The 26,218-nt window shown below is 43.4% G+C and overlaps 1 protein-coding gene and 1 pseudogene across 5 annotated transcripts in view; one reads left to right on the plus strand and one right to left on the minus strand.

Moving 5' to 3' along the window:
- The window catches only part of LOC110259044 (USP6 N-terminal-like protein), a 61,987-nt gene that overhangs the window by 18,094 nt on the left and 17,675 nt on the right, over positions 1-26,218 (minus strand). For 2 of the 5 annotated variants that reach the window (XM_084979585.1, XM_084979583.1), the window contains exons 1-2: positions 1,116-1,276; positions 112-260 (exon numbers count right to left, since the gene is read on the minus strand). The gene's annotated coding sequence lies outside the window, so the exon portion shown is untranslated. Of the gene's footprint in view, positions 1-111; positions 3,659-26,218 lie in introns of those variants that run through there. The other 3 variants (XR_014817599.1, XM_084979584.1, XM_084979586.1) reach the window with 3 other exon arrangements.
- Positions 22,571-23,340, plus strand: LOC146399364 (isopentenyl-diphosphate Delta-isomerase 1 pseudogene; annotated as a pseudogene).

The raw sequence follows: 26,218 nt of genomic DNA on the forward strand, positions 1-26,218 counted from the left end.
GTGCTGGAGGTCCCCGTCACCTCAGGCTCAGACCTGAGTGGTCCACACACCAACCAGTGATCTCTCTGTCCTTGAGGTGTTGATAGGGTCAAGGGTGCAGCTCATGCTCACCTTTCTGACTCTCACTGTTGGATATGGGCCTCTCCTCTCAAAATGATAATAAGTCACCCAGGAAGGTGTGGGGTTCAGGTGGGTCAGAGCAGGGTGGGCAGGCGAGCGAGCATCAGAGCAGGTCAGCAACCACAAGGGCCTCCAACTGCCTGGGCACAGGAAGCAGAGTGGGTGCCAGGCAACAGACAGAACTCTGGGGTCACTGCCATTCCACCCACAGTGGAGCCCACCCATTGGCCAGGAGCAGCCCTGAACCGTTGGCCTGAAATTTGACTTTCCTTAGGGGGAGGGTCGTCTCTCCACGCAGGGGAGGGTGGCCGGGATGCAGTGGAACTGGGCACCTGGACCCTCACAACCAGCAGTCCCTGAACCCTGATCTTCCTTCACTCCTCCTCTCCTACTGATTGTTAGTAGCGTCAAGAGGGTACTGATGTGAAGAGTAAGCTCTTGTGGTTAGTCTTGAATCAGGCCAGTGATTTCCCACACAGGCCTCAATCAGTACCTTGAGGTTCCCCAGATCTGAGCATCAAACCAAGGGACCACTCAAGTAAAATATCTACAGGGACCCCAACATGACTCTCAAGGAACTGGCTTGGGTTGGTCTTGGCCTCCTGTCCTCCTGCTCCCCCTTTCTATGCTGGTCCTCTTCCTGCTCATCCTTTTTGCCCTGTTCCTTCACTGTTCATCTTTCCTCCTCCCCTGCACCACCTCCTCCTGCCCCCATCCTCCCACCTCCATTTATCCTCATCTTCATTTTCCTCTCACCTACCCCCCTTCCCCACTCCAGAAATCTAAGCTCTGACCTTGGCCTCCTTCATGAGCCTGGGCGCTGTGGCTGCAGCTGGCACCCCTCGGCTCCCTGAGGGGCTGCATCCCCCTGGCTCACCTTCTGTGCTCCAGTGTTGGTGTCAGCTCAGCCACAGCTCATGGGGAAGGGGGTCACCTGCCAAGTGGCCTCTGTGCCCAAGGTGCCCATTAGGGATGAGGGTGCCTCTCTTGCTCACCTTTCTGAGCTCTCGCTGTTGGAGGTGCGCCTCTCCTCTAGAAACAGTGACAAGGTGGATGAGGGGGATGGTGGGTCAGAACAGGACAGACAAGCAAGCTCCAGAGCAGGTCAGAGACCACAAGAGCTCCCAACTGCCTTCGGACACGAAGCAGAGTGGGTGCCAGGCAGCATTGGAACTATGATGTCACTGCCATTCCATCCATGAGGGCCCATCTCATTGGTCGGCATCAGCCCTGAGCCCCTTACCTGGAAGCTCTTGCCTTCGGGGGAGGGTCCTGTGACCAAACTGATCTCCCCCGGAGGCCTGGCCTTGTCCCACTGTCCCTTGGCCCACCTCCCCAGGTGTCCAGCACCCCTTGGAAGGGTGTGTATCACAGTCGTGCTCTGTTCCTGCCCCCAGGACACTGCAGAGCTTTTGCACTTATACCAACGCTAGGGACCATCATTAACTTGGGGCCAGTATCAGTGGCTGTGTAACATGTGTATTATGGATCTATCATGATTTTATTAAAGGTCCTTATTTTGGAGCTCTCAGGTCTTTCCATTTGGCAAACACCCAGGAGCCCAGGGGGAGCCCCAGGCCCTTGCTGCTCCCCCATGTGGAGGTCCTGTCAGTCACCTCTGCCTGTGGTTATAAATAAGGGTATTTGTGGTGCTCCACTGACCCCAGCTTCAGTCTCTCAGCCCTCCTGACCCTCAGACCTTTCCTCCCAGCTCTGACCTTAAAAGCTGTTGAGCTAAGTGCCTGCTGTCAGGGCTTTTGCGCTCCATCTGCATGTTTCTTAGTAGTGAGGTCAATAGGCATATTTTCTCTCTCCTCCCTTTGTATTGTGATTTATATGTCACATCATTTTCCAGCTGTTTGCCATATGTTTATCTGTAGAAATTCCTCAATAAGGACTTTAGAGGAGTTCCCGTCGTGGTGCAGTGGTTAACGAATCCGACTAGGAACCATGAGGTTGCGGGTTCGGTCCCTGCCCTTGCTCAGTGGGTTAACGATCCGGCGTTGCCGTGAGCTGTGGTGTAGGTTGCAGACGCGGCTCGGATCCCGCTTTGCTGTGGCTCTGGCGTAGGCCGGTGGCTACAGCTCCGATTCAACCCCTAGCCTGGGAACCTCCATATGCCGCGGGAGCGGCCCAAGAAATAGCAACAATAACAACAACAACAACCAAAAAGACAAAAGACAAAAAAAAAAAAAAAAAAAAATAAGGACTTTAGAAGTGCAAATGTCTTTTCAGTTTCAAATTTTCCTTTACTTCATTGAGGGGCCCCCATGCACATACTTGACTTCTGTGTGTTTTGAACCTGTCCCTTTTTATAAGCAGCCTCTAGGATTTTGTCTGACTTAGCAAGACTTTTCCTATGTATGTTAGTCTTGTATTAGGTTTATCTTCTTAGCTGCCAGGGCCTCCCCTCTTGAACATTTTTTTTCCAGTTTTTCTAGCTATTGTTGCTTAGTTACTCTGCAGGTGAACTTTTAAAGCTGCCCAAGCAGGCCTCAAAAGAGCTGGTATGACATTTTCCCTGGGGTCATCTGTGTCATCCACTTAGGGAGAAGCAGGTTCATGGAGGCAGTGGACATTGATGGTGGTGGGCTTGAGAATTTCCTGTCTGGGCCTGGGGTGGGGTCTGCAGGCTGCATAGTCACCTTTCTACAGGGAGGGGTGGGTTTGTGGGGGCCTCTGTAGCTTCACTGACACCAAGAGCCTCCTAAAGTATAGCAACCTGGGAGTTCCCATTGTGGCTCATTGGAAATGAATCTGTCTTGTATCCATGAGGATGTGGATTTGATCCCTAATTCTGCTCAGTGAGTTAAGGATCCAGCATTCCTAGAAGTTTTTGTGTGGGTTTCAGGCTTGGCTCTGGCTGTGACATAGACTTGGAGCTGCAGCTGTGATTCAGTCAGTAGCCTGGGAACTTCCTCATGCCACACCCGAGGCCCTAAAAAAAAATAAGTTAAAAAAAAAAAGTGATTAAGGCCACTGGTGGACCCAGGCCAGTCCATAGGGCTGGTGGCCTGGATTACAGCAAAGTCACCTGGTACAGGTGTCCCCTTTAGCCCTGCCTCTGACAGTGGCACATGTATGCTTTCTGCATGTGACCATGCAAATGTGCTGTGTGGGTGGGCATCTGGCTCCTCCTCTGGGCCCAGCTGACCCACCCTGCACACAAGAAACTCATCACTTTCACCCACAGCATGGGGTGGAGCAGGCATGGCTGCTGCCCATTCTCCCTCCCTCACCTAGGTATGTGCTGAGGGTACAGAGGGGTATGGACACTGGTCCAGCACTGGTCCAGTACTGTCCAGCAGGCCAGGAATCCACAGCCCTTCCCATCACCTACCCTCCTGGCTGCCGGGGCTTGGATATGGTGACCACATGAGGGAAGTTCAGTCCCGCATGGGTCAGCAGGAGTGGTTGCCCAGCTCCCAAGGCTTGAGTGGCTGGGGATCCTGGAGCATCAACTCACTGCCTCTTCCCCTAAGGGTGTCAGATGGGGTCCCCCACTGTCAAGGAAATAGAGGAGAACTGAGGTTGACCATGGCCATGGGTTGATCCTGCTCAGCCAGTCCTCCTGCTTTGGGCTCTTGCCCTTTAACTTGTATCCTGCCCCCAGAGCAGCAGCCACAAAGGCCTGGATACCCTACCAATCACACCCACCATCGCCACCTTCCTTGGGATAATGTCTCAGGGAGCCCTGCTCCCACTCCCCTGCTCCAGTTTTCTCTTCACTCAGCACCCATGAACCACTTTAAAATATTCTACTGATTTCCACTGTTTCTAAGTTCACATGGGCTGGGTGCCCTCTGTTCTAGTTCTCTGTGCCCTGCACAGCTCCTGGACACAGAGCACAGGCCCCAGAATGAAATCAGTTTAAACACGTGTGGCAGAAAGCATCAGTTCTAGAGATGCTCCTGGTTAACAACACTGTCCTGTGCATGCAAGTCAAAAGGATAGATTTCATGATTATATCACAGAAAAAAAAAAAAAGAAAAATGAGGTGCAAACGATGTAAAGTAAGACATTAAAAATAAAGCCCAGTACGGCAGTCACTACAATAATTGTAAAACAGCCTCACTTACTCTTTGAAAGTAGTGATTTTAAACAACAAAAAAAAAAAAGTTCTATCTAAATGCAGGTAAGGCTGGCATTTTTTTTGGGGGGGGTTCAGGATTCTGTGTTGTCAGTGCAGGGGCTTGGGTTGCTACTGTGGCATAGGTTTGACTCCTGGCCCAGAAATTTATGCATGCTGCAGACATGGCCAAACAAAAGCAAAACCTAACACATTTCAGAAACACATGTGTAGGTATTTCCCATTGTAGCTCAGCAGGTTAAGACCCTGAATAATATCCATGAGGAAGCAGGTTTGATCCCTGACCCTGCTCAGTGGGTTAAGATTCCTGCATTGCGGAGGGAGAGGACAAGATGGCAGAGGAGTAGGGGGACACACTCGCCCTCTCCCACAAACACAACAAAAAAAGCACATCTACAGAAGAAATGACTCGCACAGAACAGCAACCAATCGCTGGCAGAGGAACCTAAACTCCAATAACAGCAAGAAGTTCGTGACATTATTGGGCAGAACGGGAGAAAAGAGGAGAGTGAGAGAAGGTGAATCGGAGCGGGACGGGGCGCTCCCGAAAGGGAACTGCGGAGGAGAAAGGGATCCCGCACCCTGGAAAGTCTCCTACCGGGCGAAAGATCAAATGAACCGGAGGAATCCCCAGATGCAGAGAAGAGTGTAGCAGTAAGTCGGAGTACGGAAAAACGGATCAAGAACCCAACGGACCATCTGAACTACGGGCACAGTCACCAAAAATTGAGACGCCTGGGTGGGGGCTGGGCACCGAATCCTCGGCTCCAGAGGTTAGTCCCCGGGAAAGGGCCGGGGGTCACCTGGGTGGGGGCTGGGCACCGAGACCTCGCCTCTGAAGGTTGGTCCCCGAGAGGGGGCCGGGGGACGCCTGGGTGGGGGCTGGGCACCGAGAACTCGGCTCCAGAGATTAGTCCCTGGGCTAGGGGGGCGGGGAAGAGCGGAAACTGCTTGGGAGGTCTCTAAACCATTTGACGGGGCAGAGACTGCCTGGGAGACTAGAAAACAAAGCTGTTGCAGAGGAAGGGAGCAATACTCTAGGGGCGGGGAAGTGGAAAGCCGCCTCAGAGGGAACCTGGGAGAAGAGCCTGGTCTGCGCCCGTGCTGGGGAGCGGAGAGAAGATGGGGTGGGTTCCCATAGAATACCCCCCACGCCACAGCAAGCTTACAGGCCCGCTAGCTAGCAGAAAGCTGTGCTTCCCAGTGCATTCCCTCCCCCCACCCCCGCCACCCCCTACGCTCTCGCCGAACCTGGGGCTGCCTGCCATCCAGGAGGGCTGGCCTCAACAATTGCCTGAAGCCTACCACCGCAGGGGGTCTCCCTGCGCAGGCCTGCTTGCCCTTTGGAGGGGCTACACTTCCACAGAGCAGCACCAAACACCACCAGCCCCCTAGAAAAGGCCTGCAGCCCAGAAAAGCTAGAACAAGCCTAGCCAGGCCGTGAATAGATCGACCTAATTCTCCGACGGTTTTTCTGAGACGGGCTCCCCCGGGGAAGAGCCTCTTGGGTCTCCAAGGGCCTTGCTACCCGCCCAAGACCCCAGGGGGTGCTAAGACCTAGTGGACCAGCTGCATAGGACTGCCAGCTCCAGGCAGGACCCCCTGCAGCCCAGAAAAGCTGCAACAAGCCTGGCCGAATCTGGAAAAGATCTCAGACGGTTTTTCTGAATCGGGCTGCCCTGGGGAGGAGCCTCTTGAGTCTCCAAGGGCCCTGCTACCCGCCCAAGACCCCAAGGGGTGCTGAGACCTAGTGGACCAGCTGCATAGGACTGCCAGCTCCAGGCAGGACCCCCTGCAGCCCAGAAAAGCTGCAGCAAGCCTGGCCGAATCGGGAAAAGATCTCAGACGGTCTTTCTGAATCCGGCTGCCCTGGGGAGGAGCCTCTTGAGTCTCCAAGGGCCCTGCTACCCGCCCAAGACCCCAGGGGGTGCTGAGAACCAAGTGAAATCTGCTACCATCGTGGGGTGGACCTCCCAGTCCTGTCTGCCCTCAGGAAGTCCTCCTTTGCTTCAAAGAAACACTGTTAGTCCCATCAACACTCCAGAAAAGCCACACTGCCTCAAAAAAGATTGACCAACAACGACAGCCCTCAGGAAATATTCCACGGCAGTGACAAGGCAAACACTACCCGATAACGGACAGTACAACTCCCTCAGGAGAAAGAAGACAACAAGCAAGATGAAGAAGCTGAGAAACCACCCCCAGTGAAACCAACAGGAGAACTCACCTAAAACAGTCAACAATGAAACAGATCTCAGCAGTCTGACAGACCTGGAATTCAAAAGAGAAATAGTGAAAATACTGAAGGAATTAAGAGAAGATATGAACAGTAATGCAGATACCCTCAGAAAGGAGCTAGAAAATATAAGGAGGAGCCAAGAAAAACTAGAACATTCATTTGCAGAGATGCAAACTGAACTAGGGGCAGTAAAAACCAGAATGAATAATGCAGAAGAACGAATCAGTGATATGGAAGATAGAATAATGGAAATCACTCAATCCGGTCAACAGACAGAAAACCGAATCAAAAAACTGGAAAGCAATATAAGAGACCTATGGGATAATATAAAGCGGGCCAATCTACGCATAATAGGAATTCCAGAAGGAGTAGAAACAGATAAGGGAATGGAAAATATATTTGAAGAAATTATTGCTGGAAACTTCCCAAATCTAAAGGATACTGGATTCAAGATACAAGAAGCACAGAGGGCCCCAAACAAACTGAACCCAAACAGACCCACACCAAGACACATCATAATAAAAATGGCAAAAATTGGTGATAAAGAGAGGATCCTAAAGGCAGCAAAAGAAAAACAGAATGTTACCTACAAGGGAACCCCCATAAGAATATCAGCTGATTTCTCTACAGAAACACTACAGGCCAGGAGGGAATGGCAAGAGATATTTAAAGTGCTCAAAGGAAAAAATATGCAACCTAGAATACTCTATCCAGCAAGAATATCATTTAAAATAGAAGGGGAAATAAAAATTTTTCCCAACAAACAAAAACTTAAAGAATACAGCAACACAAAACCCAGGTTAAAGGAAATATTGAAAGGGCTTCTCTAAACCAAAAAGAAAGGAAGGAAAGGGAAGAAAAAAGAAAAGAAAAAAAAGAAGAAGAAGAAGAAGAACTAGGACTGAGGAAACCGCAATCAGAGAGCAGTCACTCAAATAAGCCAGCATACAGATTTAATCATGAACATGCTTCAAACAAAATAAAATTAAAAAGAAAAAACTAAAAGAGTCATCAAAACCATAAAATGTGGTCAAGGGATGTTAGGAGGTAAATAATCCTTTTTGTTTGTATGTATGTCTCTCTTCTTAATTTTAATATAATAATGAAGTGTTTGAACTTACAGGACCATCAGGCTAAAACACACAATTATGGGAAGGGGTTAGCATACTTAAAAAACAGGGCAACCACAAGCCAAAACCAAATATTGCATTTGCAAAAAATGAAAAAAAAAATACACTCAAGCAGATAATAACAGGAGACCATCCAACCAAAAAAAAAAAGGAAAAAAAAAAAAAGAAGAATGGAGAACCATAGAATCAACTGGAACACGAGGATCAAATGGCAATAAATAATCATCTATCAATTATCACCTTAAATGTCAATGGACTGAATGCCCCAATCAAAAGACACAGAATGGCTGAGTGGATAAAAAGGCAAAAACCTTCAATATGCTGCCTACAAGAAACTCACCTTAGGACAAAAGATACATATAGATTGAAAGTGAAAGCGTGGGGGAAAATATTTCACGCCAATAGACATGACAGAAAAGCAGGAGTCGCAACACTCATATCAGACAAAATAGACTTTAAAACAAAAGACATAAAGAAAGACAAAGAAGGACACTATTTAACGATTAAGGGATCCATCCAAGGAGAGGATGTTACTATCATCAACATATATGCCCCAAACATAGGAGCACCCAGATACATACAACAAATATTAACAGACATAAAGGGAGATATTGATGAGAATACAATCATAGTAGGAGACCTAAATACCCTCCTCACATCAATGGACAGATCCTCTAGACAGAAAACCAATAAGGCAACAGAGATCCTAAAGGAAACAATAGAAAAGTTAGACTTCATTGATATCTTCAGGACACTACATCCAAAAAAATCAGAATACACATTCTTCTCAAATGCTCATGGAACATTCTCAAGAATCGACCACATATTGGGACATAAAGCGAATCTCAATAAATTTAGGAGCATAGAAATTATCTCAAGTATCTTCTCTGACCACAATGCCATGAAATTAGAAATCAACCATGGGAAAAGCAAAGAGAAAAAACCTACTCCATGGAGACTAAACAACATGCTACTAAAAAACCAATGGGTCAATGAGGAAATCAAGAAGGAAATTAAAAACTACCTTGAAACAAATGATAATGAAGACACAACCTCTCAAAATCTCTGGGATGCTGCGAAAACAGTGCTCAGAGGGAAATTTATAGCAATACAGGCCTTTCTCAAAAAAGAAGAAAGATCCCAAATTGACAACTTAACCCTCCACCTAAATGAATTAGAAAAAGAAGAACAAAAAAGTCCTAAAGTCAGCAGAAGGAAGGAAATTATAAAGATCAAAGAAGAAATCAATAAAATAGAGACTCAAAAAACAATAGAGAAAATTAATAAAACCAAGAGCTGGTTCTTTGAAAAGGTGAACAAAATTGATAAACCCCTGGCCAGACTCACTAAAAAGAGGAGAGAAAGAACCCAAATAACCAAAATTATAAATGAAAAAGGAGAAATCACAACGGATACAGCAGAAATACAAAAAACCATAAGAGAATACTATGAACAACTATATGGCAATAAGTTTGACAATCTGGAAGAAATGGACAATTTTCTAGAATCTTACAGCCTGCCAAAACTGAATCAAGCAGAAACAGACCAACTGAACAGACCGATCACTAGAAATGAAATTGAAGAGGTCATAAAATCACTCCCTACAAATAAAAGTCCAGGACCAGATGGCTTCACAGCTGAATTCTATCAAACATATAAAGAGGAATTGGTGCCCATCCTCCTTAAACTCTTTCAAAAGGTTGAAGAAGAAGGAATACTCCCAAAGACATTCTATGAGGCCACCATCACCCTCATTCCAAAACCAGACAGAGATACCACCAAAAAGAAAACTATCGCCCAATATCATTGATGAATATAGATGCAAAAATTCTCAACAAAATCTTAGCCAACCGAATCCAACAACATATCAAAAAAATTATACACCATGACCAGGTAGGGTTCATCCCAGGTTCACAAGGATGGTTCAACATACGCAAATCAATCAACATCATACACCACATTAACAAAAAAATAGTCAAAAATCATATGATCATCTCAATAGATGCAGAAAAAGCATCTGACAAAGTTCAACATCCATTCATGATTAAGACCCTTGCCAAAGTGGGTATAGAGGGAACATTCCTGAATATAATCAAAGCCATTTATGAAAAACCCACAGAAAATATAATCCTCAATGGGGAAAAACTGAAAGCCTTCTCACTCAAATCTGGAACAAGACAGGGATGCCCACTCTCACCACTGCTCTTCAACATCGTTTTGGAAGCCTTAGCCACAGCAATTAGACAAACAAAAGAAATCAAAGGCATCCATATAGGAAGAGAAGAGATCAAACTGTCACTGTATGCAGATGACATGATTCTATACCTAGAAAACCCTAAGGACTCAACCCCAAAACTCCTTGAACTGATTAATAAATTCAGCAAAGTGGCAGGATATAAGATTAACATTCAGAAGTCAGTTGCATTTTTGTATACCAGCAATGAAACATTAGAAAAGGAATACAAAAATACGATACCTTTTAAAATTGTACCACACAAAATCAAATACCTCGGAATACACCTGACCGAAGAGGTAAAGGACCTATATGCCGAGAACTATAAAACCTTAATCAAAGAAATCAAAGAAGATGTAAAGAAATGAAAAGATATTCCATGTTCCTGGATTGGAAAAATCAATATTGTGAAAATGGCCATCCTACCCAAAGCAATCTACAGATTCAATGCAATCCCTATCAAATTACCCATAACATTTTTCACAGAACTAGAACAAACAATCCAAACATTTATATGGAACCACAAAAGACCCAGAATCACCAAAGCAATCCTGAGAAACAAAAACCAAGCAGGAGGCATAACTCTCCCAGACTTCAAGAAATAGTACAAAGCCACAGTCATCAAAACAGTGTGGTACTGGGATCAAAACAGACAGACAGACCAATGGAACAGAATAGAGAATCCGGAAATTAACCCTGACACCTATGGTCAATTAATCTTTGACAAGGGAGGCAAGAACATAAAATGGGAAAAGGAAAGTCTATTCAGCAAGCATTGCTGGGAAACCTGGACAGCTGCATGCAAAGCAATTAGACTAGACCAATCCCTCACACCATGCACAAAAATAAACTCCAAATGGCTGAAAGACTTAAATATAAGACAGGACACCATCAAACTCCTAGAAGAAAACATAGGCAAAACACTCTCTAACAGCAACATCATGAATATTTTCTCAGGTCAGTCTCCCAAAGCAATAGAAATTAGAGCAAAAATAAACCCATGGGACCTCATCAAACTGAAAAGCTTTTGCACAGCAAAGGAAACCCAAAAGAAAACACAAAGACAACTTTCAGAATGGGAGAAAATAGTTTCAAATGATGCAACCGACAAGAGCTTAATCTCTAGAATATATAAGCAACTTAAAAACTCAACAGCAAAAAAACCAACAACCCAATGGAAAAATGGGCAAAAGACCTGAATAGACATTTCTCCAAAGACGATATACAGATGGCCAACAAACACATGAAAAAATGCTCAACATCGCTGATTATAAGAGAAATGCAAGTCAAAACTACCATGAGATACCACCTCACACCAGTCAGAATGGCCATCATTAATAAATCCACAAATAACAAGTGCTGGAGGGGCTGTGGAGAAAAGGGAACCCTCCTGCACTGTTGGTGGGAATGGAAACTGGTACAGCCACTATGGAGAACAGTTTGGAGATACCTTAGAAATCTATACATAGACCTTCCATATGACCCTGCAATCCCACTCTTGGGCATCTATCCGGACAAAGCTCTACTTAAAAGAGACACATGCACCCGCATGTTCATTGCAGCACTATTCACAATAGCCAGGACATGGAAACAATCCAAATGTCCATCGACAGAGGATTGGATTCGGAAGAGGTGGTATATATACACGATGGAATACTACTCAGCCATAAAAAAGGATGACATCATGCCATTTGCGGCAACATGGATGGAACTAGAGAATCTCATACTGAGTGAAATGAGCCAGAAAGACAAGGACAAATACCATATGATATCACTTATAACTGGAATCTAATATCCAGCACAAATGAACATCTCAGAAAAGAAAATCATGGACTTGGAGAAGAGACTTGTGGTTGCCTGATGGGAGGGGGAGGGAGTGGGAGGGATCGGGAGCTTGGGCTTATCAGTCACAACCTAGAATAGATTTACAAGGAGATCCCGCTGAATAGCATTGAGAACTTTGTCTAGATACTCATGTTGCAACAGAAGAAATGGTGGGGTAAAAACTGTAATTGTAATGTATACATGTAAGGATAACCTGACCCCCTTGCTGTACAGTGGGAAAATAAAATTAAAAAAAAAAAGATTCCTGCATTGTCACAAGCTATGGCATATGTTGCAGATGTGGTTCAGATCTGGCATTGACGTGGCTGTGCCATAAGCTGGCAGCTGTAGCTCCAATTGTACTCTTAGCCTGGGAACTTCAATATGATGCAGGTGTGGCCTTAAAAAGACAAAAAACACAAACATACAAAACAAAACACATGCATAGCCAAAAATATACAAGTTTAGTGGGGAGTGGCCCTCTTGGGTATTTCAGACCCAGAACACAGTGACTTCTCTGTGGTGCCCTCGATACTTCCTTGTTGATGGTTTAAAAACCCACAGATTTGGAAGCAAAGATGCATTTCTCAGTGGATCACAGGTCTGAGCAGGATTCACAATGGGAATTAGAAATACTTAGAGTGACTACACCAACAGGCATGTGGGATGCAGCTCAAGTGGATTTCAGGAGAAGAGTGGATTCAGTGTGGTTGAACCAGGTGACAAGGGACACTGCAGGTCCATGAGTGGGTCATCAACTCATGGGGCTGGATGCAGAATAGGCTGAGTCAGTGGCAGGAGAACAGTTCTGAAGAGGGCCCAGGAGCTGGTCCTTCCAAAAAGCCTGGAGTCCATGATCATGCAGATGAGCACACAACTTGGGGGCCTGGTGGTGGATGAAAACTCCCCATGAGCCATAGTGGAGGCAGGGAACCACCTGCTCACCTGAAGCTCGAGTGTTTTGCCCAGGGGTCCAGTGGATGTGGCCTCGCTGCTAGTTTTCACTGAGCTCGCTGAATGCAGTGGGAGCCTTGTTGTTGGCAGAAATCCATTTGCGGTCTTGGCCAGATGGATGTGCACCAAGTGATGCCCACCAGGCCACCAGATGCCATGAAATTCTGGAGAGAGTGAGGGGAGTCTTGGGGCCTCTTCAGGACACGTGATTTTTCAGTGACAAGCAGGTCCCCGAAGCCTGTGGGGCCAGGCAACCAGAGTGCCTGGCCCCCTTCCACCCTACCCGGTCCCTGCAGAGGCACTAGGCTCTCCATCCCTCTGCATGTTCTGCCCTGCCAATGACCAGCACTGGGAGGCTGGCCAAAGCTCCACTCTTCTGACTGTTCCCAGACTGGCCCAGGCTGGAGAGTCCTGAGGGGATGCTACAAAGATACATCCACTTCACTGCCATGTGTGATCATCATCCCCTTCGGATTTTCTGATCCCTACAGAGTTGAAAGTGCCAATGAAAATCAAAGGAACTGCACTACTTGCCCCTACCAGGTACTGGATGACACCTGCTGTGGCCCCAGGAGGCGTCCTAAACCTGATGCCTCAGGAGTGCTGAGACCCAGCTGGGATGGGTGAGTAGTGGGAACTCGATCTGTGTCCAGAGCTCTGTTATAGCTGGTCAGTATAAGTCCCACCCCAGGTCACACTGCAAAGGGACAGAGTCACAAAAGAGGACCTCCTCTGCCACCACATCTTCTGTTCATGCCTCTCTCTGTCCATCTGTCTCTCTGTCTCTGTATCTCTCTCTAGCTTGAACTCCACCAGCTCCTGGACTGAGTCCAGGCCGCTCACTTGCTGGCTGCCACGGCTGTGTAATCTGGTCCTGTAGTGCCCATACAGTGGCACCATCTCTTCCCATCTGGGGAGTCAGCCACACCACGATCACTGCAGAAAAGGACCAGCCCTGTGTTGCAGGTGACACGATGCCACATCTGTGTTCCCTTTGGATGGAAGTTTGGCAGGTCCCAACTCTGGCCCCAGCCTTTCCCTGGAGTGGGCATGACCCAGCAAGTCTGCTCCCCCTGCACAGCAGCCCCAAGAAACCCAGCTGCTTCCAAAAGCAAGAAAAACAGACAAACTGGGAGAGAAGAATCAAACTCCCCATTTGAAGAGGACATGGCTGACTAGACAATCTCAGGGCAGGTGCATGTGTCTTTTTCAAGGAAAGTTTCGTCTGGATGTATGCCCAAGAGTGGGATTGCTGGGTCATATGGTAGTTCTATGTATAGATTTCTAAGGTACATCCATCCTGTTCTCCATAGTGGTTGTTCAAGCTTACATTCCCACCAACAGTGCAGGAGGGTTCCCTTTTCTCCACACCCCCTCCAGCATTTGGTATTTGTGGACTTCTTAATGATGACCATTCTGACTGGTGTGAGGTAGTATCTTATAGTAGCTTTTTTTTTTTTTTTTTGTCTTTTTTTTTTTGCTATTTCTTGGGACGCTCCCGCAGCATATGGAGGTTCCCAGGCTAGGGGTCCAGTCGGAGCTATAGCCACCAGCATACGCCAGAGCCACAGCAACGCGGGATCCAAGCCGTGTCTGCAACCTACACCACAGCTCACGGCAACGCCGGACCGTTAACCCACTGAGCAAGGGCAGGGACTGAACCCGCAACCTCATGGTTCCTAGTTGGATTCGTTAACCACTGCGCCACGACGGGAACTCCTTATAGTAGCTTTGATTTGCATTTCTATAATAATCAGTTATGTGCATTTTTTCCTGTGCTTGTTGGCCATTTGTACATCTTCCTTGGAAAATGTCTATTCAGATATTTTGCCCATTTTTAAATTGAGCTGTTGGCTTTTTTGCTGTTGAATTTTATAAGTTACTTGTATATTCTAGGGATTAAGCTCTTGTCAGTTGTATCATTTGAAACTATTTTTCTCCCATTCTGTAAATTGTCTGTTTTCTTTTTGGTTTCCCTTGCTGTATAAAAGCTTGCCCATTTGATTAGTTCCCATTGGTTTATTTTTGCTTTTATTTCTGTTGCTTTGGGAGACTCTGACCTGAGAAAACATTTGTAAGTTTGGTATCAGACAATGTTTTGCCTATGTTCTCTTCCCAGAGTTTGATGGTATCTCCTCTTATATTTAAGTCTTTAATCCATTTTGAGTTTATTTTCATGCATGGTGTGAGGGTATGTTCTAGTTTCATTGATTTGCATGTAGCTGCCCAGGTTTCCCAGCAATGCTTGCTGAAAAGATGGTCTTCTTCCCATTTTATGTTCTTGCTTCCCTTGTCAAAGATTAATTGACCATAGGCGTCTGGGTTTATTTCTGGGTTCTCTATTCTGTTCCATTGGTCTGTCTGTTTTGGTACCACTACCACACTGTCTTGATGACTTTGGCTTTGTAATGTTGCCTGAAGTCTGGGAGAGTTATGCCTCCTGCTTGGCTTCTGTTCCTCAGGATTGCTTTGGCAATTCTGGGGCTTTTGTGGTTCCATATAAATTTTTGGATTGTTTGTTCTAGTTCTGTGAAATGAAACATGTTATGGGTAATTTGATAGGGATTGCATTGAATCTGTAGATTGCTTTGGGTAGAATGGCCATTTTTACAATATTTATTTTTCCATCCCAGGAGCATGGATTATCTTCATTGATTTTTAACTTCCCACTGGTGGACACAGAATTATGATGACCTGAGGAATAAAAGAGGTGGTTGGATTGTAAGCCTGCATTCTAGACTGCCTCAATTAATTTTACTTTATTTGCTTTTAGAGCATATCTGCCGCATATGGAAGTTCCCAGGTTAGGGGTCAAATGGGAGCTGAAGCTGCCGGCCTATACCTCAGCCACAGCAATGCCAGCTCTGAGCCATATCTGCAACCTACATCAGAGCTCACAGCAGTGCCAGATCCTTAACCCACTGAGTGAGTCCAGGGATCAATCCCATATCCTCATGGATACTGGTCAGGTTTGTAAACCTCTGAGCCACAACAGGAACTCTTAGACCTCCTTCAACCAAGTCTTCAGGCAAACAGTTGCCCCAGTGTCCCATCATGGAGGCAGTCCTGAGCACACAAACTCCTGGTGCTCCAGGGCTGACTGCATGACCATGTCCTCAAACAACAGAACAGATGGGAGTGACTCATATTCCCAAGACTTGTGTTTATAAAACCAGCCCCTACAGCAGAGACCCAGCAACCAAGCCAGCAGTTCTGAGGCAGAAGTAGGCCAGGCTGAGCTGTAAGCTCAAGACGAGTTTTCTATTTAGAGCCTCCTTGACAAAAGCAGCATCTACAAATGTGGGCCTTTAGGAAACTGAGAGCTTGGAGGTCCTGCATGGCTGCAAAAGAGCTGCCTCCTGGATGCCCTCAATCCCAAGGCCCAGGAGCACAGCCAGCCTCCTGCAGCATGTGCCCTCATGGAAAAGCCCCACCTGGATTCAAATCTGCCTTTGGCTATGGGGAAACTGCAGATACCAGGGCTTGTCAGGGGAATACCAGTGCCTGGGGATAAAAGTACATTTTTTCAAGGGTGCACTAGTGCTTGCAAAGAGTTTCTTCCAGGTCAACTTCCAGAGCTCCCGTGTGGTGCAGGTGGCCATCCTCACACCCTGTCCCCAGTGGGTCCCGCGCTGCCTCTCGTGAACACTCAGCCACATCAGGCCTGTGTGTTGCTCCTGCCACCCTGCACCCAGTACACTGTGACACTCTAAGTGTCACTCCTTTACATTTATTAAGCACCTACTATGTTCTCAGTGCCATTCTGGGTGCCTAACACTCTCTAAATGAACCAGCCCTTCCAAACGTGGGTTTGGAAACAGATTTTACTCTAAAAGAGCCTGTTCCTCTTAAAGTCCTTCAGGGTCTTTGGGCAGGGGGAAGGCCCTCCTTGCTGGAGCAGTGCCCACCTGGCAGGCAGGAAGGCTACCACACCAGAAGGCTGACTGAGGTGCTGGCATAGCTCTCAGTGCCCAAACACCTGTGAAGAGTACTCAAGAGTCAGGGAAGTGTGCCCCCCTGTGCTCTCCTGAAATCAGGCACCTGAGCAGCACTTCCACTGGCCAGGGCTTATCTTTTCCCTCACTTCACCTGACAAGTGCTCTCCCCAATACGTGAGTGTGCAGAGATGCAGTCTTTCAGGTGGTTTTATTTTATCTTAAAATATATTTATTTATTTAGGGGTATATAAAAGTTCCTTGTACAGAGATTGAATTCAAGCCACAGCTGCCAAAATGCAGAACCATTTAACCCACTGTGCCAGGCAGGGAGAACCTGCACCTCTGCAGTGACATGCCCCAAGCCACTGCAGTAGGATTCTTAACCCACTGCACCCTACAGAAACTCCTTTCATGAGGTTTTCTGCTTTGGTTTTGCTTTCATTTATTTATGGCCACACCTGTGGCATATGGAAGTTACCAGGCTAGGGGGTCCAATCAGAGCAGCCAGCCTACGACACAACTTGTAAGTTGCAGTTTTTGGTAGATGACCCTTGCTGTTGTCAATCAGAAAGTTCTGGCAGTTACTCATGGAGTCCCACAGAATCAGGTTTGCCATTATCATTCTTACTTGGTTGCATAAGTTGAGCAAATGAAACAGCAAGGATATTTTTACTTTCCTAAGTGTTTAATCCAGTTTACATAATTTGTGTTAACAATTTAGAGGAAAAAAAGAAATAGAATAGCTTAATCCTGGAAATGTGATCACATTAGTTACAATTTTAACAGAATAATTGCCAGTGAGTACCATATAATCATTTGTATTTAAATGCAACCAAACTACTTTTATTTAAATATTGACCATAGAATAGTATAGAAAGAATCATAATCCAAAGGATACCCAGACATTTCAACTGTGGGTGTACATCCACCAGCATTTGCTTACTGTTATGTTCACTATGAAGTTATTATTGAATCAGGAAAAGACCCATGAGGAGGCATTCTTGCCAATCCATTCATTCTTAGGAGCTGATTTGTAGGCAATTCCAACTGCATGCCTGTGAGACAGTGAACAAAAGAAAAGAATAAACATTTATTAATGATCTGAGTTGTGCTAGACACCATATATATATGAAATAGAATACATGTTTCTTCCTTAAATAGTTTACATTTAGATCCATGATACTGACAACACTAGAGCTTTAAAAAAGTTAGCAATTAGAGTGTTGTAATTTTCAAGTCCTAGCTCAGTATATTTTCCAAGATTTTACTTTTAAAAGCTGTCAAATTTTTCTAGAAGTGGTTTCCATCACATACATACCTTTTAACCCTGACTTACTGGTATTATGTTTGTGCTATAGAACTGAATTGCCCAACCAAGACACTGACAACAGGGGCGAGAAAAGAAGTGGGGTATACTTACCATGTGGAGGAACCCATGACCACCTCCCCATAGTGGCAGCCACTGCCAATGAATATATTTCCTGCTGCCCCATAGCACCCTGTGCCACTAAACCTCTCTGAGGTATGGCTGTTCTTCAGAGAGCTTTCATCTTTCTCCATCTGCAATCCATCATTGGAGATCTTCAACTTCTTGTGAGTCATTCTGGGATCCAGTTTAAAGGATGGGCGTGAAGAAAGTAGAAACAAGATAAATGCATGAAGGGAGTTCCAGTTGTGGCTCAGCAGTAACAAACCTGACTAGTATCCATGAGGATGTGAGTTCAATCCCTGGCTTCACTCAGTGGGTTAAGGATGCAGCATTTCAGTGAGCTGTGGTGTAGGTCAAACACACAGTTCAGATCTGGCATTGCTGTGGCTATTGGGTAGGCCGGCAGCTACAGTTCTGATTTGAGCCCTAGGCTGGGAAGTTCCATATGCTGCAGGTGTGGCCTAAAAAGACAAAAAAAAAAGAAAGAGAAAGGAAAAGTAAGGAAACTAAGAAAGGAAAGGAAGAAAGAAGGGAAGGAAAGAGAAGGAAGGAAGGAAGGAAGGAAGGAAGGAAGGAAGGAAGGAAGGAAGGAAGGAAGGAAAGAAAGAAAAAGAAAAAGAAAGGAAAGGAAAGGGAAGGAAGGAAGGAGGGAAGAAAGAAAGAAAGAAAGAAAGAAAGAAAGAAAGAAAGAAAGAAAGAAAGAAAGAAAGAAAGAAAGAAAGAAAGAAAGAAAGAAAGAAAGAGAAAGAGAGAGAGAAAGAAAGATTCTTTTATTGAAGTATAGTTGATTTACAATGGTGTGATAATTTCTGTGGGAATGAAGTTGTAACTAAAGAAACAACCTCCTGGCTGAAGCAGCAGCTAAGTGCCTGTCAGCTGCCTCTGCTGTCCACATACCACCCTTCTTGTAATCTTGTAGCAACTATGTACCTTATGTCCTTGATAGCAGAGCTGCTTACCCAGCATTCCTTGTCAGTTTCACTTTTGTAACCCTGTTTACTCAGCTTCTTAGGAACACTGTCTGCTCAGGAAAGGGGGAGGGCCAGACTGCTTGGGCAGGAAAAACAAGACCTGGAAGTCTGTAAAGTCTGTATGGTATAAAAGCTACCCAAAACAAAGACCTGGGGCTCACACTCTAGAGGCCACTTTTCTCAGCCAGCATCCTGTGCTGAAAAAGCCTGGCTATTTATTCTGCATCTCCAAGTGCAGCTTGCCTCTTTCCGCTGCTCTGGTTTCTGCAACAGTAGCAAAAAGTGATTCATTATACAGGTACCCACGTCCATTCTCTTTAGATTCTTTCCCCACATTATCACAGAATATTGAGTTGAATTCTCTGTGACATACAGCAGGTCCCCACTGGCCAATCATTCCATATACAAGTGTGCATATGCCAATCCAAACACACCCAGTCCATCCCCCCCTCAACCTGCTCCCTTTGATAACCAGAAGTTTTTCAAAGTCTGTGAGTCTGTTTCTGTTTTGCAAATAGGTTCATTTGTATCCTTTTGTAAAGATTCCACATATAAGAAACCGCACTTATAGGCTAATTAAGGAAGAAATGATTTTCCTTGTATTATAGACAAATAGATTGCAATTCTGAGATATTCCACTTTCCATAAAATAGCTCCAATTTTCCATACACATGCACAGGGTGTTAAGTGACGATATAAACCAAATATGTAATGCCACAAACATACACACACAGGAAAGTACTGAACATAGTATTATTAACAATGTCTTCTTTCCACAAAAGGAGAAAAAGGCATTTGAAAGATAAACACAGGTTAGGAAATTGTTTTCTGTCTGGGAATAAGACAAATCATACAGACAGTAATAGATGCTCTTAGTATGGAAACAGCAGGAAATGTCAAAAATTTTAAAGAACCCTCTGTCACTACTTCCTCAACACTCACAATTAAGCAAAATACAGAATAATCAGAACATTCAGAGAAGACAAGGTTTTCCACAATTCTTAAAGACTTATTGAGAGTAGAGATTTTATTATTTTTGATTTTTTTCTTTTGAGGATAAAGCAGTAGTTCTTACACAGATGTGAATCACAGATGTCCACAGGTTGGATCAGGAACATCTTTTCTGTTCTCTTGAGACTGAAAGTAATCAGAACTACAGGTCCTCTCAGCAGCTGTACCTGCTCTCACTGCGATAGATAAAGTATACTTTCTTTTGTGAATAACATTTTGAAAACATGTGTTCTCTAAAATATCTTGGGATGAAGGAAGGCACAACACAGAGAACACATGCAGTTGTCAGGAACTAAAGAAATGTGTTCCAATGACATGGACACTACTCAGACAGTGTTTGAATGTTCTAAAACAGCTGATGTTTCCATTCCTATAGAATGGTAACATTTATACATGCTTTATTGACCACATTATTATGAAATTGATATAAATTAATGCATGACATCATACTACCAAAACTCTAGTAATCATTCACTTTAAAGTTTTTGAGTGATTATACAGACCCACAAACACAGAGAGAGAGAGATGAGAGAGAATTAATTAACTTGTGTGCCTTCCTTTTGGCTTATCAGTATAAAATTTATATCCAGATTCCCAACTATCATTCACAAAACTCTAGTGATACTGGATTTAAAAATTTATAGTTGTGCCCCCATGAAATCTAATACTAAATAAGAACAAGAAACAGAGAGACAGAAAGAAACAAAAAGAAGAAAGGGGGGAAGGAAGGAAGGAAGGAAGGAAAGAAGAAAGGAGTCTCCACATGTATTTAAGACAACAGCAACCTGGAATGACATTACAAACTTCATATATAGATATGAAATATGTATATGTATATATGTATTTTCTACTTAGAACTAGGTTTTTTATGGAGGTGAAGTTCATGTTACATAAAATAAATTATTTTAAAGTGAATGATTCAGTGACATTCCACTCATTCACAATGTTGTTCAATCACTACCTCTCTCTGGTTGCAAAACACTCTCATCACCCAAAAATAAAACTTCATACCCATTAAACACGTTTTCTCCATCCCTTTCTCTCCCTGTTCCCTGGTAATCACCAATCCCCCATCTATTTCCATGGATTTCTCCATTCTGGATATTTCATATAAATGAAATTATATAGTAGGTTACCTTTTATGACTAATATTTCATTTAATGTTCACAGATATTCTATGAAATAAATAATAGTATCATTGGTTCCCATTTCATAGGTACACTGAAGAGATTATCTAGTCAGTAGCAGAACTGCTACTCGGTTGGGTTATCTGACTCCAGCATCTACACTCTGAGTCACTACATCACAGAGGAAAGAAAACCTACACATCTGTTAGGCCTCAGGAAACCTGTTTCCCCATCCACACTTGAAGAACAGACTGTCTTATGAGCTTTAAACTTGATTCAGGAAAAAGAACCAGGAAAATTAATCTATAAAATAGAAGATAGACACTCTATAATTTGCATATGTGTCTCTCTGAAAAATAGAGCAATGTGATATTGTGTTCAGACAAGCCCACCATTATGTTCTCTTTGATTTCATTTTATATATAGCAATTATACTAAAAATAATGGATATTAAATGCTAAAAATGTTTTAATAGAGAACAAAACTTTTGTAATTTTCATCAGTGCCAAGTTTAATTATGGAAAGAATGATTTACTACTCAAGCCTGATTGGAAATTGAAAACTTTAAGAGGAATTACTAGTATGTCATTCTTAGAATACACCTTGCCTTTTTTTACCCTCTAGACCTATGCTTAGTAAACTCTACCATCTAGAAAAAGATATTCTTTAACACAATTTTCTAGATACAGGTCCCCACATTCTACCTCATTGTACAAGTCTTTTATCAAATTCCCATAGGTGAAGATCTTTCTATGTTTAGCAGTGACTAATAGAATGTCTTATAGGCTGCACTTAAAAAAAAAAAAAACAGTTAGTTACCAGGGCTTCCCCTTGTGTCTTAGCAGGTTATGAATCTTACTGGTATACACAAAGATGCAGGTTTGAACCCTGGCCTTGCTCAGGTTAAGTAAGAATCCAGCATTGCCAGAGCTGTGGTGTTGGTTACTGACATAGCTTGGATCATTTTGCTGTGGCTGCGGTGTAGGGTGGCAGCTGCCACACCAATTGGACCCCTAACCTGGGAACTTCTATATGCTGCTGGTGCAGCACTTAAAAAAACGTGTTAACTATTAGTTAAAAAACTTAACATGATATTTCATATTATTCTTTATATTTTACACAATACATTATTTTATTTTTTTATATTTGTATTCTTTATTTTTTATATCTTTACAGTTTTAGGTAGAAAGAGATAGTAGTCGTGACAATTATGGGACAGCCGGTGGCTGAGGTTCAGAGGCCAAGGTCTGGGGGCAGATGTGTGTCCTGGGCTTAGCATTGGGCATTTGGCACGCTGAGGGGGCGGGCCCACTGCCTGTTGGTCAGGGAGTTCTTCATCTTACCTGTTTGAGGAAGAAACCCTAGGGCCTGAGCTTTGCATTGAGGAGGCTGTCCTGTGGGCCAGAAGGGGCAGGGCGCTCTGACCATGGGGGAAACATGGCAGCAGCCTTCTCCTGCAGTTTCTGGATCCAGGTCTCCAGGACCATGTGCAAGTTTGCCCACAATGCCTGAGATAAACACAGACCACCTGGATGCAAAGCAGGTGCAGCTGCTGATGGAGATGTGCATCCTCATGAACAAGAAAGATTGCAGGATCAGGGTGGAGATCAAGAACTGTCACCTGAAGGAGAACATTGAGAAAGGATAACTGCATCGGGTTTTAGTGTCTTCCTATTACTCAACATTGAAAATGAACTTATGCTGCAATAGCAATCAGATTCTAAAATTATTTTTCCATACTGTTTCACTGATACTTGTTTTAGTCATCCATTAAGTATCCCAAAAGAGCATGAAAAAAACGACACAAGTGAAGTTAGAAGAGCAGCACAGAGGCCTGAACTGGGGATTCCTGTGGAAGTTCTTCCAGAAGAAAGTAATTATCTGACACAAATGCACTTTAAGGATCAATCTGATGCTATCTGGGGAGAACATGAAATTGGTGAGGGAAGAATGTAACCTTGAATCCAGAGCCCATTGAAACTAAAAGCTATCATTATGTATGAAAGGAAGAACTAAAGGAACTTCTGAAAAAGGCAGCCAGCCACTGGTGAAATTAAGATAACCCTGTGGCTTCAAATAATTGCAGAGACTTTTCTCTTTCAATGGTGGGATAAGTTAAGTCATTTTGGCTTCAAATAATTGCAGAGACTTTTCTCTTTCAATGGTGGGATAAGTTAAGTCATTTGAATCAGTTTATTGACCACAAGAAAATACAAAGAATGTAAACGTGGAGATGAATGACTGTAAAGTACTGAAGAATTCCTCTACTTGGTAAGCTTAAAATGAATTTTTAAAATGTGTTTCCCCATTGTACTCTCATTGGAAATACTGACATTTTACAACCAGAATTGGTATGGAAGAGAATTCTTCATTTTTTATTCTACTCCCCATATATGTGCACTGCTATTTGAAAAAAAAAATCTGAGAAATGATTATTAAAAAAGAATAAACTTAATTTAACCTATCTAAATAAACAAATGGTCATGACAAATTTGGATAAGTGAGACTCTTCATTTTTGATATATTATAAACATTTTTAGAAGACTTGTAGTGCCTTTTACTATTTTCCTGGTACTTGGCATATCTTTAAATTTTTTCATAATCCAGAAAAATGAACAATGGAATATATTTTCTTTTCCACGTCAACACAGGTCAAATTAACTTTCTATATTAGAAGATAATATAGTTGAACATATTCAAAGGCATTAAATTGTATATATCCTGATTTCTGTCATTGTAAGTTAATTCTGTGGTTTAATCATTCTAGAAACATTGCTTTTGGTACACATTCATTACGTTGTCATTGAAACAGCCTTTGTAGATTAGCAAATCTGTATTCAGAATTCCTGAGGACAGACCAGAAATCTGTAAAACACAGCTTGGCTCATATAGGTCATACTCTGTGATAGATGCTATGCTTGGGCTGGAGAAAAACTGGAAGTGCCCATGTTTTGGCTGGAGAAATCTTTGTTGGGGGCCATCTATTGCACTGTAGGACTGCAGCATCACTGCATTCTATCCCCAAATACCACTGGCACCCCTCCCTACATGGCAGTGACAATGGATGCCAAGTGTTACCTGGAGAACAGTATCACCCACAGTTGAGAACCACTGTCCAACATTCAGGCTGTACTGTACAGGTGAAATTAACAACAAAAAGGGCACTAATGTTCATGTTAAATAGATCTGGATTATAGAGTATGTTTATATTAACATTTAAGTTGCACCTTGACTGATGTACTTTTTATACCCTTGCCATACATTTCTCACATTTGAAATCTCAAAACAGCTTTATTATCCTTGAAAGCTACGTTAATAACTAATGAAAATGATAAAAAATTTTCTTACAAAGCTAAATGTTTTATAAATTCAGTAGTAAAATCCATTTATTTTTAATCCTGAATGGTTCATTTCAGACAGGACTGTATAGCATATAATTAACTTTATTGAAATATAAACTCCCCAAAAAACACTAAATGGAAGGAAAACACTGAGGTTTTGAAGCAGTGGTCAGGCCACAGGGTCTGACATGTCATAAAGCTTCAGCCTCATCAGTTGGACTCCATTCCCAACTGATCCATGCCTTAACCATGAAGACTAATGTTGACCAAACTCATGTATTTGCAAGAAAAAGGTTTGGACCATAGATCCTCGATCTTGGTTAGGTCTGGGGAAAGGCTGATGTTTCCTCATTTATAAATGTTGAGGTGGGAACTTTGGGCACCATTCTGCCTACCACAGCCATCTAAGTTAAAATAGAGAACCTGGTCACTGGTAGGGGCTTCTGAGCAATGATGCAGGTCCTGACACTGTAGCCAGTTTTCAGTCCTATCCTGCAATATTTACATCCATGATGGAAGTAACAGCCCGGGCCTGGTTGACTCATGTGATGCCTTCAGTGGTGGACATATTCCTATAAGGCTAGTCTCCACATGTGAGCAAATGTCTATCCTTATTAGCCACATGTGGACATAGCTGGTACTCTGGAGTTGGTGATTCAACCATGCTCATTTTTCCAGGTCTTTCCAACATCATAGTCATACTTTGGCTTCAACACTAATGGGCAGAATTTTGTAAGTACTATGACATACAAATTATCTACCTATAACTCAAACTGATTTTATTTTTCAATGGAAGTATAGTTGATTTATAATGTCATGTCAATTCCTGATGTATAGTATAGTGATTAAGTTATACATACATACAAGTTACTTTTATATTCTTTTCCATTATGGTTTATCTGGGGATACTGAATAAGGTTTTTATACTATAGAATAAGATTTTGTTGATTATCCATCCTATACATAATAGTTTGCACCTGCTAATCCCAACTCTCAATCCGTCCCTCTCTACCCTCCACCTCCTTGGCAACCACAGTTTGTTCTCTATGTCTGTGCGTCTGTTTCTGTTTCATAGATAAGTAAAATTGTGTCATATTTTAGATGCCACTTGTAAATAATATATGGTATTTTCTTTCTCTTCCTGATGTATTTTACCTAGTATGATAATCTCTAGTTCCATCCATATTGCTGCAAATGCCATTATTTCATTCTTTTCTATGGTTGAGTCATTTTACTGGGAGGGAGGTACCTGAGCTGAAAAAAAATTGGGTCTGTCAGGAAGACCATCCAGTTCTTGGGGGCATGTCAATTAGCCTAGAATGCTTGGCCTCGACATTTTTATACTTCAAAACTATTCTGCTATGGAGCCAAGGAGGTATATGCATTCTGGCTGACACATCACGATGTATATAGGATCAACAGTCTCCTGCACTGGGAAAGTTCCTGACTGCACATCCTTTGACATCTTTTCCTGGAGGATTTTCTGATGGATTGGCCCCTGGTTGCTGGAGGGCTTCAAGTGTTGCAACAAATTCTTTTTCTATACATAGACAAACATATATGTGTACTGTTCTAAATATACATACCTGTGTCCCTGTGCAATGTCTCATTTTAGGCTTACAGTCATTTTTATCTGTAAGTGTATGGATCACTGACATAGTAAGCTATAAACCATGGAAAACACCACTGGATGAAAATGGAGGAATATGAATTAGGGGCTAACTTATCCAAAACAAATCCCTCCTGGTTGCTTTTTTGTAAACTGCTATGAAAAACATAGAGTTGAGAGGTTGAGAGGATAAATTATGGAG

Source organism: Sus scrofa, chromosome 10, assembly GCF_054392235.1.
Source record: "Sus scrofa isolate SSC_HxYL_T2T_F1_AM1 chromosome 10, Sscrofa_HxYL_maternal_Yorkshire_Landrace_v2.0, whole genome shotgun sequence".
Lineage (NCBI taxonomy): Eukaryota > Metazoa > Chordata > Mammalia > Artiodactyla > Suidae > Sus > Sus scrofa.